A 17220-nucleotide genomic window follows, 5' to 3' on the forward strand; every position below is an offset into this window, starting at 1 on the left:
ACTAAATATTCTCTGTTGGTGCTGGTATAGACTGGGAGTTAGCAAGCAAATCAGTGGGACCTTTTGATACAGGAGCCGATAGGAGGGAGTTGGCTGGCTGTTTATTCGGTGAGTGGCGTTCACGTGGGCTTAATGTTGGTGTGCGTGCGTTTATAATGTGTATCATTGCAGCGTTTTGTGGCGCGGGTTGTTAGTGGCGTCTGTGCAGCAGCTGCAGTTCACCTAAGTGAACAGAATTATCATCTTCGCGGCGTCCGTGCACCAGTTATAGTTCACCGAGGTAAACAGAATCGTCATCGTCGGTATGTATTGAACATTTATTCCATTAGCATTTATTTTACTATATTCTGACCCTTGGTATCTTCGTGTTGGATAGGTTGGGCATGACGTGCTGCAATATGTGGCAGTAGTGTGAGCGGCCCGGCCAGCGCTGTTGTCTCGCTTGGATTTTTGATTTTCTCTTCTTTTGTTTCCAGTTAATCTGGTTTGTTGTCTGTCTGAAAGGTGAAATGGTGAATTGATGTGTAGTTTTCTTTTTCTCTTGTCTTTAAGATATTTTGTCTGGTCGTTGTTGTATGTGTTTGTGACTTAAGTTGAGTTATTCTTTTGGTTTTGTTAAAGACTAAAAGGAGTTATTCTCCTGTGTTCGTATATTCATTATTGTGATTTATTTCTTTATGTGATTTTATGACATTATTGGGGACGCTGGATTTTCGGGCTGTGTAAGTCCAGCTAACTGTTCCATTCTGAACCCATTTATTGTTTTGTATTAGTCTACACCGCTAGTGGTGTAAAATTGTTTATTGTATATTTGTATTCATTATTTTCTTGTATTTCCATACAGGAGCTGAGGGCCACTTACGAGGGTGTCCTGGGGCTGTGGTAGTGGGGTCTCCTGTGCACTTGAGTGCTTTACTTTCACTTGTGTGGTGTGGTGAGGTGTGAGTATGAAGTGAGCTTTTACTTTTTTTGCTTTTCTTATAGGCCACTCCCAGCCGGGGGTGCCCAACGTAGATGTCCTCCAGCCCTGTATGGTCACGTTGATGAATGTGTTGATCTCTGTTGTAATTTACCGTTGCTGGTATTGACATCTCAGCCTTTCAACTCATTTCTTTGTAATTTATTGTAGGTATGTTGAATTAGTGTTTGTCTAATGCTCCATTGAGGGTGGTTTTTAGAGTGTGACTGAGGCTTGTTATAATAAAATATCCTTTTGTAGAACCCATGACTCTGCCCAGTTACTTGCTGATAACGAACCTGTGTGCTCTGAGTAGATAAAAGCCGGTGGCTTGTAATATATTCTTAGGGTGCAAGTCCCTAAGTGGCGTGTCGACAACCAAAAATTATATCAAGAATCATTCTTTAGGTTAGGCTGACTCCGCCTGGTCTGTAACCGTTCGGTCACAATTGGCGTGGTCGGCAGGGTTCCGGCAGTCTTGGCAGAGACGTGGGTTCTAGTGTGTGTGGTGATATAACAAGGGTGAGTTTGTTTTTGTTTTTTTTGTTTTGGTTTTTTTGCGTTTTTTGTACAGGGGCGAGGCAGCAGCGCTGTGCGGGCTAGAGAGTGGATATTCGGTTCTTCTCCCTTGATATTGGTTTTGCAGCCCTCTTTTTCGTATTGGGTAAGTGATGGAGGAAGAAGTGCAAGAACTTCGAGGGCTAATTGCCCAGCTTAAAGCAGATAATGAGAAGTTACGACAGGAGCGAGTGGTGGCTGCTGGGCATGGTGCTGCTAGTGCAGTGGACCCTGCACCCACCATTCCTCCTGAGCGGGGTGGTGGTAGTGCCCCAGTGACGGATCGTCTTGTTTTGATACCTAGGGATAGGAGATGTCTAAAATTCAGTGGTAAGTCAGGGATAGGTATCGACGAGTGGGTGGAAGAGGCTGAGGCCTGTATGCGTGCTCGATACCTTACCCCAGCCGATCAGGCGTTCTTTTTGGTCGATCATCTAGAGGGGGAAGCAAGGGAGGAGATTCGATATCGCTCAGAGCAAGAACGTGGTGATCCCAGTAAGATTATTGCCGTGCTACGTGAATTATATGGGTGTTCGACGTCATACATAGCCTTACAGGAGGCTTTCTTTTCCAGGAGGCAGCAGGAAGGAGAAACTTTATTGGAGTTTTCTCTCGTTTTGCTGAGCCTTTTGGAAAGAGTAAAGCAACAGTCTCCAACTGTGTTGCTAAATGCGGATGTGTTGCTCCGAGACCAGTTTGTAGAGTGTGTAGCCGATAGTTCCTTGCGTCGTGAACTTAAGCAGCTGGTGCGCCGACAGGCTACTATTAGTTTTCTGGACATTCGTGGGAGGCTATTCGCTGGGAGCGTGAAGGGATGTCAGGTGCAGTAAGGACCCGTAGTCAGTCTGTCCCATTGATTTACGGTACCCAGTATGGGGTGCAGGGGGAGCCGCATGCTGAAGTCCGTAGCCTCACCCAAAGTTCTGAATTTAAAGAGTTAAGGGAGATGCTGAGGTTGCAACAAGAACAGATAACCCAGCTCGTTCAAACTGTGGCTAATTTACGTCGCCCGGAAGTGCGCGGTCATTCGCCTCATAGGGCACCGGTGATATGTCGGAGGTGTCAGAGACCTGGCCATTTTGCCCGGGAGTGTGATGGGTTGCAGGTTCCCCATCGCACTCAACCTTCAATTGCTTTAGGGTCAGTAGTAGATCGGAATAGCCAGCCACCTCCTTCTGGTCTGTCGGGAAACTAATTCCCTCCGAGCCGCAGAGTCAAGGCTCGGGGAGGGAATTTATTGGCTCAGTATTAAGTGGTCCTGTGCTAAGATCTCGTCTAATGTCGTCATGTCCCTATCTCGTTGTCTCAATTGGAGATATCTCAGTGTCGTGTCTAATAGACACGGGGTCTATGGTATCTACCATCACGGAGAGTTGTTTCCTGCAGCACTTTGAGCCAATGGGTCGGGAGAAGTTGCAGTCTTGTCAGTGGCTGCAGCTTGAGCGGCCAATGGCCTTCCTATTCCTTATATTGGGTATATGGAGTTGGATATTGTATTATGCGGGCGATTGGTCCCAGGGTGCGGGGTTCTTGTTGTCAGGGATCCTCCCAATGGGTTACGTGACCAAGCACCGGGTGTTTTAGGGATGAATGTCCTAAGCCGGTGTTATCAGGGACTCTTTGGACAGCATGGCCCTGCCCTCTTTGATTTGCCTGAGGTGTCTGAAGCCCCTTGTTTCTTGTCACAAGCATTGCAGGAGTGCCAGGCGCTGCTGCCACCTCCCTTGGGGAAGATCATGAAGGAAGGGTGAGATTGCGGGGCCGCCAGTCATGTCGTATACCGGGGGGTACTATGAAGTTTGTTCCAGCTACCTGTTCAGGCCAGTTTGCAGACCAAGTAGTATTTTTCGAGCCTCCTGAGTCAGGGCTTCCTGCTGGGCTGTTGGCCCCTTTATCCTTGGTACAGGTGGTGAGAGGGACGGTGTATGTTCCAATTGTAAATGTTGGGGTTATTGATGTAATTCTTTACCCCCGCTCTGTTATAGGTACCTTGATTGGCGCTTACGTTGTGAGCTGGCCGGCGGGGATTACTGAGGTGCCATCGATCGTGGCTACTGTTAATTCACAAGGTGTAGAGGATGACTTGGGGATACAAGAACGAATAGAGGCAGTGGATTTATCAAGCTTGCCTGTAGTGGAGCAAGGGCAAGTAAGGGCATTGCTCCACCGTTTTAGTTCTGTGTTTTCTAGCCATGACGGGGATCTAGGTTGTACTGATTTGATTTTGCATGAGATACCTCTTGAAGATGATACCCGGTCCGTCAAGCGCCATCGCCGGGTTCCTCCAACGGAGTACGAGGTAGTCAAGTCCCATATTAATCAGCTGTTGGAGGCGGGTTATAAGGGAAAGCTGTAGTCCTTATCGTCACCTATTGTGCTGGTCAGAAAAAGGACGGTGGTCTCCGCATGTGCGTGGACTACCGTCAGTTGAATGCAAAGACCAGGAAGGACGCTTTTCCTTTGCCCGCATTGAGGAGACCCTGGATTCTCTGGCAGGGGCCTGTTGGTTTTCCACACTGGACTTGGCCAGTGGGTACAATCAGGTCCCTGTCATGGAACGGATCGCCCAAAGACTGCCTTTTGTACTCCGTTTGGATTGTTCGAGTGGAACCGGATGCCCTTTGGCCTCTGTAACGCCCCAAGCACTTTCCAGCGTTTAATGGAGAGGTTGTTTGGGGATCAGCAGTATCAGTCGCTGCTTCTGTATCTGGATGACGTGGTAGTGTTCTCTTCCTCTGTTGCTCAGCATGTAGAACGTCTAGAGGTGGTGCTAAGTCGCTTGGAACGTGAGGGACTGAAGGCTAAGTTGTCAAAGTGTGCATTCCTCCAGCGAGAGGTGAAGTATCTAGGGCATGTAATATCAGCTGCAGGGGTTTCCACTGACCCCGGTAAAATTGAAGCTGTGGAAAAGTGGCAGAGGCCAGGAGCGGTGACCGAGCTACGTTCATTCTTGGGTTTTGCCAGTTACTATCGCCGGTTTGTGGAGGGTTTTGCCAAGTTGGCGGCCCTCTACATAGGTTGGTGGCGGAGTGTACTAGGGTGGGGCCTGGGAAGCGGCGAAGCAAAGGTTGGATGAGGCGTGGACAGAGCAGAGTGAGGCGAGCTTTGAGGGGTTAAAGCGTAAGCTTACTACAACCCCAGTTTTGGCTTATGCTGACTTTTCACTCCCTTTATTCTTGAGGTGGGCGCTAGCCATGCGGGGTTGGGTGCAGTTTTATCTCAGGAACAGGAGGGAGGGTACGACCAGTGGCGTATGCCAGCCGTAGCCTTAGGCCCACTGAGCGCAATATGAGCAATTATAGCTCTATGAAGTTAGAGTTTCTGGCGCTCAAGTGGGCCATGGCTGAAAAATTTCGGGAATACCTGCTCGGTAATCGGTGCACGGTGTTCACGGACAACAACCCCCTCAGCCACCTGGCTTCTGCAAAGTTGGGGGCAACAGAACAGAGGTGGGCCGCTCAGTTGGCCTCATTCGACTTTGAGGTGAGGTATCGTTGGTCGCAGTAACCAAAATGCTGATGCCCTTTCTAGGCAAAATCCAGTGTGGAACGTGGAGGGGGAACAGTTGACGGTGGGTAGTTGTATCCCGGCTCTAGTAAGAACTGCCACGAAGGTGGAGTTAACTGCACCTGCTTGCCTGGCTGCCATTATGGCTTTACCGGGTTATGAGGCTACCGACTTGCATGTGTTGCAAGAAGAAGACCCAGATATTCAGGTGGTGTTTAGGTGCTGGGGCCAAGAGGCACCATTGGCTGGAGGAGAGTGGCAACAGTTCTCTAGACCAAGTAGAATCCTATTGCGTCAGAAAGACCGGCTAGTGATGCGGGATGGGGTACTGTACCGTAGGGTGTTCCGCCCGGATGGAGGTGAGGAAAATTTACAGCTGATTTTACCAGCCGCTATGAGGGCTAAGGTCCTCACACAGCTCCATCAGCAACATGGGCATCAGGGCGTTGAGCGGACAACGGAACTGGTGCGACAAAGGTGCTACTGGCCGGGTATGTCGTCAGCGGTGGTGGAATGGTGTCGGCAATGTGAGCGCTGTCAGGTGGCTAAGGCCACTCAGCCATTAGCACGGGGGTTCATGGGTCATGTGTTGGCTGCTCGACCTAATGAAATGGTGGCCATTGATTTTACGGTGTTGGAGCCAGCTCGTTCAGGACATGAAAATGTTCTGGTTATGACTGATGTTTTTAGTAAATACACTCTAGCTGTGCCCACAAGAAATCAGCGGAAACTGTAGCTCAGGTGCTGGTGGCTGAGTGGTTTTCAGGTTCGGGTACCGGCTCGGATTCATTCTGATCAGGGTCGGAACTTGAGTCGGCCCTTATCGACAGCTCTGTGGCCTTTATCAAGTTGAGAAATCTCGAACCACTCCAAATCACCCGCTGGCAATGGTCAGTGCGAGAGGTTTAATCGGACTCTCCATAACCTCTTGCGCACCTTGCCTGTCTCAAGGAAGCGTGACTGGGTTTCCTGCTTACCTCAGATGTTATTTTGTTATAATACCACCCCGCACCAATCTACAGGTGTATCGCCGCACTTCTTGATGTTTGGGCAGGAGCCACGTCTCCCGGTGGATTTTCTGCTGGGAAGGGTCCCAGAAGTCTCTGGAGGAAGTGCATGAGTGGGTGTTGGAGCACCAAACTAGGTTGCAGGTGGCCTTCGATGGGGCCCGTGAGCGGTTGCAGATTGAAGCAGGTAAACGCAAAGCTCAGCACGATAAGTGTGTCAGGGATGTCCCTTTGAGGGAGGGCCAATTGGTATACCTCAGGGATTATAATCGGAGAGGTCGGCAGAAGATCCAGGACCATTGGAGTTCTGTGGTATACCGGGTTGTCCATGCCCCCGGAGAAAATGGTACGGTTTATACCATTGCTCCAAGAGATGACCTCGGGAAGATAAAACGGGTGCATCGTTCATTACTGAAAGCTTGCTGGTGCAGGGACCCCCCCTTGGAAGATTCTTTCCCTGACTCCCTTCTCGGTAGTCTCATGATAGAACCGGAGGAGCTGCCTGGGGATGAGGAGGAAGACCTATGGGTTGTTGTGCCGCCTGCCCCACAGGTCAACATAGCCCCTGTAAGCGGCACTACTCCCCTCGGAGTGGGTGGATCAGTGACTGGGCAGGAGGGCTTGACATTCTCTGGACTGGATGGGATTGGTGTCACTGCAGAGTTAGGCCTTCCTGTTGTACCGATGACTGTATTACCAAGTCTAAGTATAGATAGAGAAGTGCGGCGCACTACACGGGCTACAGCGGGGCAGCATCCCAATCTTCATCGACTCCCTAGGGCAGTGGTGGTGGAGACTGGGGCCCCTGAGGTTCTTGGAACTACCAGTAGTGTTTCTGTCATGTTTAGACCGTGGGATTGAAAGCTTTTCCTCACCGTCGGGCCGACGATGCAAAAGGTGGGGGAAGAATGTAGTGAGTGGGTGACGTAGATGTCACTCATTGGTTATGTCCAATTAGGAAAAGCGTATTTAAATAGGCTGTGCCGTGTTGTGATGTAATCGGTTGTAACATCCGCTCTATTGTGTTGTCATTCCGGCTCGTGCTGCAGGAAAAAGGTATTTGTAAGCGTTTATGGGTGATTTATTTTCCTAGGATATGACTACTAAATATTCTCTGTTGGTGCTGGTATAGACTGGGAGTTAGCAAGCAAATCAGTGGGACCTTTTGATACAGGAGCCGATAGGAGGGAGTTGGCTGGCTGTTTATTCAGGTGAGTGGCGTTCACGTGGGCTTAATGTTGGTGTGCGTGCGTTTATAATGTGTATCATTGCAGCGTTTTGTGGCGCGGGTTGTTAGTGGCGTCCGTGCAGCAGCTGCAGTTCACCTAAGTGAACAGAATTATCATCTTCGCGGCGTCCGTGCACCAGTTATAGTTCACCGAGGTAAACAGAATTGTCATCGTCGGTATGTATTGAACATTTATTCCATTAGCATTTATTTTACTATATTCTGACCCTTGGTATCTTCGTGTTGGATAGGTTGGGCATGACGTGCTGCAATATGTGGCAGTAGTGTGAGCGGCCCGGCCAGCGCTGTTGTCTCGCTTGGATTTTGATTTTCTCTTCTTTTGTTTCCAGTTAATCTGGTTTGTTGTCTGTCTGAAAGGTGAAATGGTGAATTGATGTGTAGTTTTCTTTTTTCTCTTGTCTTTAAGATATTTTGTCTGGTCGTTGTTGTATGTGTTTGTGACTTAAGTTGAGTTATTCTTTTGGTTTTGTTAAAGACTAAAAGGAGTTATTCTCCTGTGTTCGTATATTCATTATTGTGATTTATTTCTTTATGTGATTTTTATGACATTATTGGGGACGCTGGATTTTCGGGCTGTGTAAGTCCAGCTAACTGTTCCATTCTGAACCCATTTATTGTTTTGTATTAGTCTACACCGCTAGTGGTGTAAAATTGTTTATTGTATATTTGTATTCATTATTTTCTTGTATTTCCATACAGGAGCTGAGGGCCACTTACGAGGGTGTCCTGGGGCTGTGGTAGTGGGGTCTCCTGTGCACTTGAGTGCTTTACTTTCACTTGTGTGGTGTGGTGAGGTGTGAGTATGAAGTGAGCTTTTACTTTTTGCTTTTCTTATAGGCCACTCCCAGCCGGGGTGCCCAACGAGATGTCCTCCAGCCCTGTATGGTCACGTTGATGAATGTGTTGATCTCTGTTGTAATTTACCGTTGCTGGTATTGACATCTCAGCCTTTCAACTCATTTCTTTGTAATTTATTGTAGGTATGTTGAATTAGTGTTTGTCTAATGCTCCATTGAGGGTGGTTTTTAGAGTGTGACTGAGGCTTGTTATAATAAAATATCCTTTTGTAGAACCCATGACTCTGCCCAGTTACTTGCTGATAACGAACCTGTGTGCTCTGAGTAGATAAAAGCCGGTGGCTTGTAATATATTCTTAGGGTGCAAGTCCCTAAGTGGCGTAGTCGACAACCAAAAATTATATCAAGAATCATTCTTTAGGTTAGGCTGACTCCCGCCTGGTCTGTAACCGTTCGGTCACACAGGGATCTGTGGTGTCTCAGACGTCAGCCCCAAGATCTTATCTGATTGGCACAGAAGATGGAGTGATTCGGAGAAACCGGGCTCATCTACGGCCGATTCCTCAGTCAGAACAAGTGCCGTCATCGGATACTGAGTGTGAGAGTAACAGGCAGCCCATTTCTGTTGCAGAACAAACTGACGGACATTCTTATGTGACCCGTTCAGGAAGAGTGTAACACCCACCTAAGAGGATGAACTTGTAGAAAGGGAAAGTTCTAAATAAGGTTACAGTCAACGTAACAGACTGTCATAACAAATTGTGTGTCTGTCTATCTTGTGTCAGGAGAAGAGAGTAGTTGCAGTGCCAGTAATTCAAGTGAAACACAAACAGGTAAAACTATCTTGTAATGAACTCAGACATTTATGAAAACACACACATTGCATATGATAGCTAGGTAATTTAGAATGCACATTTTTTTTGGTCTGAGTCTTTGGTCTCAGAGGTCTTTTAGAGTTTTAAAATAAAACATGTGATGTCAGTTAAAGGTTGTACATCTTTATATTTTATTTTAAATTAAATTAATATAACTACATTTATTTATTTATTTTTTAAATCTAACTTTTAAAATGCATGTAAAGCAGGGGTGCCCAAACTCGGTCCTGGAGGTCCTGCATAGTTTAGCTTCAGCTTTCCTCAACACACCTGTCAGGAAGTTTACATTCACACGCACTTTACAAGTTAGATTACAAGAAAATAAAAGCAGTAATTTGACTTTTTAAGGTGTCATGTACACACTTTTGTCCAAATTGTACTAGTCTGCTTTTTTGCAACATTGGACTAAAAGATCATACATTGAACGGTTTTATTTATTTGTTAAATAAAATTTTAGTAAATGTGTCTGTGTTTAAAAGTATGACAAGAACAACACTGGGTTACACTTTAACAAGCATTCAATTTGCAAACTGTTTAGTTTATATTTAATTCATAGTTTATACACTGCCTGCCAAAAAATAAATAAATAAGTTGTTGCTTGCATTGTAATATTCAAATAATTAAGAGTCTATGATTGGATCATTATTACAGTGATTATTAAGTTTCTAGCATGGTATAGACTAGGATGGAGTGTGTAGCTTATAATTTTTTAAACAACCATGTCAGGTGACATACCACGACCATATTCCAGGATGATAATGGCAAGTTTAATCAGAATCAAACTTTAAAAAAAGAGTAGTTGTGAGGGAGCATGAAGATTTATTTTCACATATGAATTGGCACTCTGAGTCCTGACCTCAGTGAAAGTCTTTGGGTTGTTGAAAGAACTGTGGTTATTTCCATTAAGAGGTGCATCAATTTTTGGTCAAGATCTTGTATTGACAATGCAAGGGTCAGGCACTTTGTAAAATCTCCTCCAGCACATCCCAAAGACTTTCACTGAGGTTAAGGTCAGGACTCAGAGGTGCCAATTCATGTGTGAAAATGATTGTTCATGCTCTCTGAACCACCCCTCTTTTGGACACTGACTGCTGTTCGGAGATGCGTGTCTCTCTTCTCCAGTTGCAGAGCAAGTAAATGGCAGAGATGCAGGTAAGTGATTTTACTCATTCTTAGGTTTTGGACCCAGTCTGTCTCCCTCCACCGCATTTGCTCCCACCAGCCCTGTGGTCTCGGAGCAACCCAGACATTGCGGTCAGGAGAGTGTAGGCAGTCTTTGCAGTTTAATGTATGTTTTGTCAACAGCAGCTAACACAAAACCAGCTAATCTGCGGGCCTCCATTCTCTCCGAGATGCCACAACGTTGCTATAGTTACCACATTCATGGCAGGTTCCCCAGGTGAAAAAGAAATATATTTAAATTGTGCTTTTTCAGACACACTTAATATATTTATATTATACTGTACTAATTGCATATTAAATGTATTATTTTGAAACAACTTTAAGTATATTAAGTGTATTTCAAGATATGTTTAAGTTCAATTTTAATCTACTTGTAATATATTTAATATATTAAAATTGTGTTAAATTGGAACCACTTTAAGTATATTTAGTGCAATTTAAGTGTATTTTTAAAAATACATTTAAAATGTACTTTTAATACTTCATGAACTACAGGTAAGGTATATTTGAAGCATCATTTTAATGTGCTTCAAGTACATTTCAATTGTATTTTAGCTTATTAGAAATGCATTAGCATTACACTACTAGTATATTATATTATATTTATTAGTATTATATTTTTCAATATATACACACACGTACACTTTGATATTTAGAAACCTTTAATGTATTATATATTGTGTACATTACAAATATTCATAAAGTACATTAAAAAGTACAGTAGCATATATACTTTGGTGAAAAACAATAGATTAGATTAGATTAGATTAGATTCAACTTTATTGTCATTACACAAGTACAGGTACAGGGCAACGAAATGCAGTTTAGGTCTAACCAGAAGTGCAATAGTAGCAAGTGCAGTATATACAATGGTTGAATAAGTGCAGGACAAGGATATGTACTGAGTATATGTATAAATATATATAGAAAGATGGTTATTAATATAAACAGAATTTACAGGTGAATATGTATAGTGAATAAATATACAGAAATTACAAGTGAATATGTATAGTGAATAAATGTACAGAATTTACAGGTGAATATGTATAGTGAATAAATATACAGAATTTACAGGTGAATGTGTATAGTGAATAAATATACAGATGGCTATTACTATAGGCAGAATTTACAGGTGATATGTACTATCAATATAATATATATACAGATGACTGTTACTATAAACAAGGTGTAAAAGTGCAGTGGAAGTGATTAACTGTACAAAATATTAATGTAAGCATTGATAATGTAACAACAGTCGGCAGTGCAAATGAGCATAGTCCAATTTAGGTATGGTAGTGCAAGATACAAAAGTAAACAGTTGTTACTGTGATAAATATTTACATTCAGTAGTGCAAATAAGGCAGATGTGAGGTAGGAGAGAAGAGTTAATAATATATGAGGAAGTGGATCAACGGGGGGTAGAGTTCAGTAAAGAGACAGCTCTGGGGAAGAAACTGTTCTTTAGTCTGCTGGTCCTGGTCCGGAGGCACCTGAAACGCCTACCGGAGGGCAGGAGAGAAAACAGTCTGTGGGCTGGGTGAGAGGAGTCCTTAAGGATGCTGCGAGCTCGATGCAGACAGCGTTTCCTCTGGATGTGTTCGATGGCAGGTAGTGGAGTCCCTGTGATGCGCTGGGCAGTTTTCACCACCCGCTGCAGTGCCTTGCGCTCCGCAACAGAGCAGCTCCCATACCATACTGTGACACAGTTGGTCAGGATGCTTTCTATTGCGCAGCGATAGAAGTTCACCAGGATAGCAGAGGAGAGCTGATTCTTCCTCAGTGTCCTCAGGAAGAAGAGGCGCTGGTGAGCCTTCTTGACCAGGCTGGAGGTGTTGGTTTTCCACAACATGTCCGCCGAGATGTGGATCCCCAGGAACTTGAAACTGGAGACACGCTCAACAGCCATTCCATTGATGTGGATGGTGTCGTGTGTGTCTCTTGACTCCTTCCTGAAGTCCACGATGAGCTCCTTCGTTTTGGTGGTGTTGAGGAGCAGGTTATTTTCAGTGCACCATGTGGCCAGGTGCTGGATCTCCTCCCTATAGGCAGTCTCATCGTTGTTACTGATGAGGCCAATCACGTGGTGTCGTCTGCAAACTTGACGATGGAATTAGATCCATACACAGGCTTGCAGTCAGAGGTGAAGAGGGAGTAGAGAAACGGGCTTAGCACACAGCCCTGTGGTACACCAGTGTTAAGTGTGATGGATGTGGAGCAGGTGAATCCTGATCGAACATTCTGGGGTCTGTTGGTCAGGAAGTCCAAAATCCAGTTACACATTGAGGTATTGATGCCCAGGTCTCCAAGTTTGGCTATTAACTTGGTTGGGATGACAGTGTTGAATGCTGAGCTGAAGTCAACAAACAGCATACGTGCATAAGTGTTCTTATTGTCCAGGTGAGTGAGCACAGAGTGCAGTGCCATGGAAACTGCGTCCTCTGTGCTCCTATTGCTACGGTAGGCAAACTGGTGTGAGTCCAATGTGGATGGTAGAGAGTCTTTTAGGTGTTCCAGGACCAGCCGCTCAAAGCACTTCATGACGATGGGTGTGAGTGCTACAGGGCGGTAGTCATTAGGGCACCTCGGACTAGAGTGTTTTGGCACTGGCACAATGGAAGTGCATTTAAAGCATGTTGGTACGGCTGCTTGGGCAAGAGACAGGTTGAAAATGTCTGTAAAACCCCAGCGAGCTGCTCCGCACATGCCCTGAGAACACGACCAGGGATGTTGTCTGGTCCAGCAGCCTTGTGCGCGCTGATCCGGTTCAGTTCCTTGCAGACATCTGTGGAGGAGAGTATGATTGGTGGGTGGTCATCTGAGGGATTGAGCTTGGTGGCAGTTTCTCTGTTGTCTCTTTCAAAGCGAGCATAAAAGTAATTTAGCTCGTTCAGGAAGTTGACATCAGTGGCTGCGGGGGTGGAGTGGGTGGGTTTGTAGTCACTGATGGCCTGAATGCCCTGCCACATGCGTCGAGGGTCAGAGTTGGAAAAGTGTCCCTCTATCTTTAGCTTGTAGCAGTGCTTGGCCTTTTTGATGCCCCTCTTCAGGTTTGCTCTGGATGTGCTGTAGGCTTGTGCATCTCCTGATCTGAAGGCAGTGTTGCGTGACTTCAACAGGAGTCGCACTTCCTTGTTCATCCAAGGCTTCTGATTTGGATATGTGGTGATCTGTTTCTGGGTTGTAACACTGTCAATGGTGATATTGATATGATCCAATACAGAGGAGGTGTAAGAGTCAATGTCTGTGTGAGCGCCACTGGTGGCTTGAGAAGCAAACATACTCCAGTCTGTGTGTAGAAACCTTTCCTGGAGTGTGGAATCTGCCCCGCAGGCCACACTGATGGTCTTCACTGATGGCTTCACACGGTTGATGAGGGGTGCATATTTGGGGTGAGGAACAAAGAAAGGTGATCTGACTGTCCCAGGTGGGGAGGGGTGTCGCAACGTAAGCTCCAGCCATGTTTGTGTAAACATGGTCTAAGGTTTTGTTTCCTCTGGTGTGACAGGAAACATGCTGGTGAAACTTGGGTAGCACTGACTTTAAGTTTGAGTGATTAAAGTCACCTGCAACAATAAAAGCCGCTTCCGGGTGATCAGTCTGTTGTTTACTGATGGCTGCGTGAAGTTCTTTCATAGCAAGCTTGGCATCAGCATCCGGGGAATATAGGCTGCAGTTATAATGGTGGAAGTGAACTCCGCGGTAGATAAAGCGGTCTACATTTAACCATGAGAAACTCAAGGTTAGCTGAACAATGACTCCCAACAATAGCAGAGTTTGTGCACCAAGCTTTGTTAATGTAAATGCACAATCCACCACCTCTGGTCTTACCGGAGCCATCTAATGTTCTATCCGCCCGAGTGTGTGGCGTCCCGCTAGCTCAATAGCGGTGTCCGGTATTCCGCTGTTTAACCAGGTTTCCGTGAAGATTAGGGCGTTACAGTTCAAAAGTTTCTTGCTGTGTGTGATGCTGAGTCGAATCTCCTCCATTTTGTTCACTAGCGACCGTACATTGGCAAGGAAAATGCTGGGTAAAGAGAGCCGGTGTGGTGTTAGCCTTAGCTTAGCTCTTAGTCCTCCGCGCTTCCCCCGCCTTTGTTTACGATCTCGACGCCGCCTGCGAGCACTTCCGCCCGGCCGGGTAGGGTGCATAGCCTCGGGTGTCCTAGCGATCTCAGGAAGGAGTCGAAGATTGTCCATAAAAGTGTCGGAAATTCGCAAACCGATATCCAAAAGCTCACAACGGTGTACGATGTAAAGGCACAACTGTTCTGCACGAACAGGCCGAGATGAGTAAGAAAAATACCGCAAAATTGCAAAATCTGGAGAGACCCAGAGCCTCGCGATGTACTCGCGCCGCCATCTTGGGTTATACTATTAATAAAACATACTATTAAATGTATTAAAAATGCACTTGAAATACAAGTATGTTAATAGTATTTTTATATTACTACAAACATACTCAAGTACATTTTAAAACATTATACAAAAAACCATAATAAATGAAAAAAAGACTGAAATGCTATGGAAGAGCCATCTTATCCATTTGTAGAACATTTCAGTTATACCTGTATTACTGAAAAGTAAAGAATTTTACATCAATGAATAAATAAAAATTACAATGCAATTTTCCGAAGAAAAAAAACATGTAAAGTGAATAGATGCGTGTGCAAAGACTGAAGATGATAAAGTTCAAGCAACAGAATAGGGAGGGATGGAGGGGTTTTGGAGGTGGACAAGGAGATGGTGTAGGGATGGTGAGAGGCAAAGGTGCGGGGATGATGGCAGGATGTGGTGAAGGGATGGTGATGAGAGGATGGAGAGGATGACGATGATGTCCTGGCGGCTTAGATGGTGTTTGGCACATGGCACAGACCCAGAGCATCCCAGAGCTGACAACACACGGCGGAGTCGAGGGAGGGAGGAGCCAAGATGTAGATGGTGTGGCTGCCGACATCTGGGGGCCGACCGATGGAGACAGAGCTGGTGGATCCGAAGCCGCAGACTAAGGGCCAATGGAGCTGAGCGTCGTCGCAGGTTCCGGAGACCTGGGCACAGCCTAGTCAGTAGTGTCTTGCAGCTTTAGAAAAAAAAAAAACAGAAACAAAATTAGATAACAGATTTTTACATGAATGACTGAAAGGAAGCACAAATTAGCCACCTGGAATGGACACATTGCTAACATTTTTCTTCCAAGATTGACCGAATCCCCCTCTATTAGGCCTGATTCAAAAATCTCTATAACAGAGGTGATACGACATTAAAATATACTTACTATTCCTTTGCATGTCTCTGCACTCAGATTTCATTTTGTCTTCTATAGCAGCTGATCTGATAAAAACAACAAATGTTAATATTTCTCACACGCACAAAAAAGGCAAATGATGATTGATGATTTGTTTTCTATTTAAGAATGACAGAACAATGTACCTGGTCGGAAATATAGTCAAAAACCTTACCAGTCTCAGCAGTTTCAGATGTACTGTATGCTTTTATAAGCAACCCTTCTTACAATTTAATCTTTGTTCTTATCTGTAATGAGAAATATATATATTAGAAAATAAAGTCATAAGGTTGTCAAGCTTGAACAAATATAAACACCTATCAACCAACACTAACACAGTTTGCTGATCAGCTCAAGTATTAAAAAAATATAGCCCGCAAATTGTCTGTGTGCTGATTTCCAGCTACAAAAACAAAAACAGATTGCAGGAGGGAGATGCAGGGAACAGGGATTGTGTTCTGCAAAGAGTGGTAAATAATAATTTTGCAGTAACTGTTATGCTGATGTTGCGACTGGTCAAGCGTTTGTGCTTGTTTCTGTATGATATAATTGTACATATTAAAATACTGATATGGTCTATAACTCCTCACCGAACTTCCCTCTGCCCATCGTGATGTAGTTTTCAGTCAGAAATCATTTCACACAGCGTGATTGTGAATCGCCGACAGCTCCAGATATTTAGCATGCCAAATATTTTGCGGGCGTCGGCGACGTGTCGGCGATTCTCTCAGATCGCGTCTTTGATAATTCACACTGCGCGATTGTCACTCGCGTGAACGAGCTCCGATTTGCCTCCGATGTCGGGCATTTATCGGCGATTTATCAAAACCTGTCGGCGAGTGAAAAATCGGGCTAAACTCGTGCAGTGTGAACTCGGAATTAGTCCCACCCACAATGTCCCAGCCAACACTGATATGTGGGCCCCATATGGGGCAATTTATGTGGGTCCCATGTGTGTTTCACAATCTGGGTCCCATATAAGTTTGAACATATGGGACCTTTATGGGATCTATGTGGGCAAAATTATTTCACACTTAAAATACATCCTTATACCTTTAATGTTTTTGGTTAATAGTCGCTTTTTAACAAAGAATATAGATTTTATGGATCTGATCAATATAACTGCTTTTTAAATGAAAATGCATTATTTTCTATTGTGATGTTTCATTTTGTTTGAATTATCAATATTACAATGTTAGCCTGCTTATGCATTTATCAAAATATATTTGTTTTCTTTTACTGTAGCCTACACATTTTAGCAGGGACGATCACAAATTCCAGAATTTAAATGGGTCTCACATACACGCTCAACATTCGTCTCTGACAACACCTTCCGCTTGACAAAGTAGTCCTGATGAATTCAGCGTTTCGTTTCGAATTTATCCTCATAATTTAATATCATAATATCATAGATCTTTGTTGAAAATAAGCGGACATTTAAAATGTAAAAGAGGCAGAAAAGGCTCCAAGTGCTGTACTGGGACCAGAGACGAGTGGAAAGAGATTAGAGAACAGCACGAGAAAGACCGTCTCCAGGAGTGTTATCAGTTTGTGTTGTTTTCTTGTTTGTTTCTAAATTGTGTAGTTTTTGAGACAGAATATGTGACCCTGGACCACAAAACCAGTCTTAAGTCACTGGGGTATATTTGTAGCAATAGCCAAAAATACATTGTATGGGTCAAAATTACTGATTTTTCTTTTATGCCAAAAATCATTAGGATATTAAGAAAAGATCATGTTCCATGAAGATATTTTTAAATTTCCTACCGTAAATATATCAACACTTCATTTTTGATGAGTAATATG

The 17220-nt window shown here is 44.6% G+C and overlaps 2 long non-coding RNA genes across 2 annotated transcripts; one reads left to right on the top strand and one right to left on the bottom strand.

Moving 5' to 3' along the window:
- The first annotated feature begins 7163 nt into the window (after positions 1 to 7163).
- Positions 7164 to 7573, top strand: LOC131537340 (uncharacterized). The gene is made up of 3 exons (XR_009270251.1): positions 7164 to 7241; positions 7305 to 7413; positions 7510 to 7573. It is a non-coding gene; the product is annotated as an uncharacterized LOC131537340 (long non-coding RNA).
- A 7234-nt stretch (positions 7574 to 14807) lies between these two features.
- On the bottom strand, positions 14808 to 15704 carry LOC131537342 (uncharacterized). The gene is made up of 3 exons (XR_009270253.1): positions 15590 to 15704; positions 15406 to 15461; positions 14808 to 15210 (listed from the first exon to the last, which is right to left on the bottom strand). It is a non-coding gene; the product is annotated as an uncharacterized LOC131537342 (long non-coding RNA).
- Between the last annotated feature and the right edge of the window lie 1516 nt (positions 15705 to 17220).

This window comes from Onychostoma macrolepis, chromosome 03 (genome assembly GCF_012432095.1).
Source record: "Onychostoma macrolepis isolate SWU-2019 chromosome 03, ASM1243209v1, whole genome shotgun sequence".
NCBI lineage: Eukaryota > Metazoa > Chordata > Actinopteri > Cypriniformes > Cyprinidae > Onychostoma > Onychostoma macrolepis.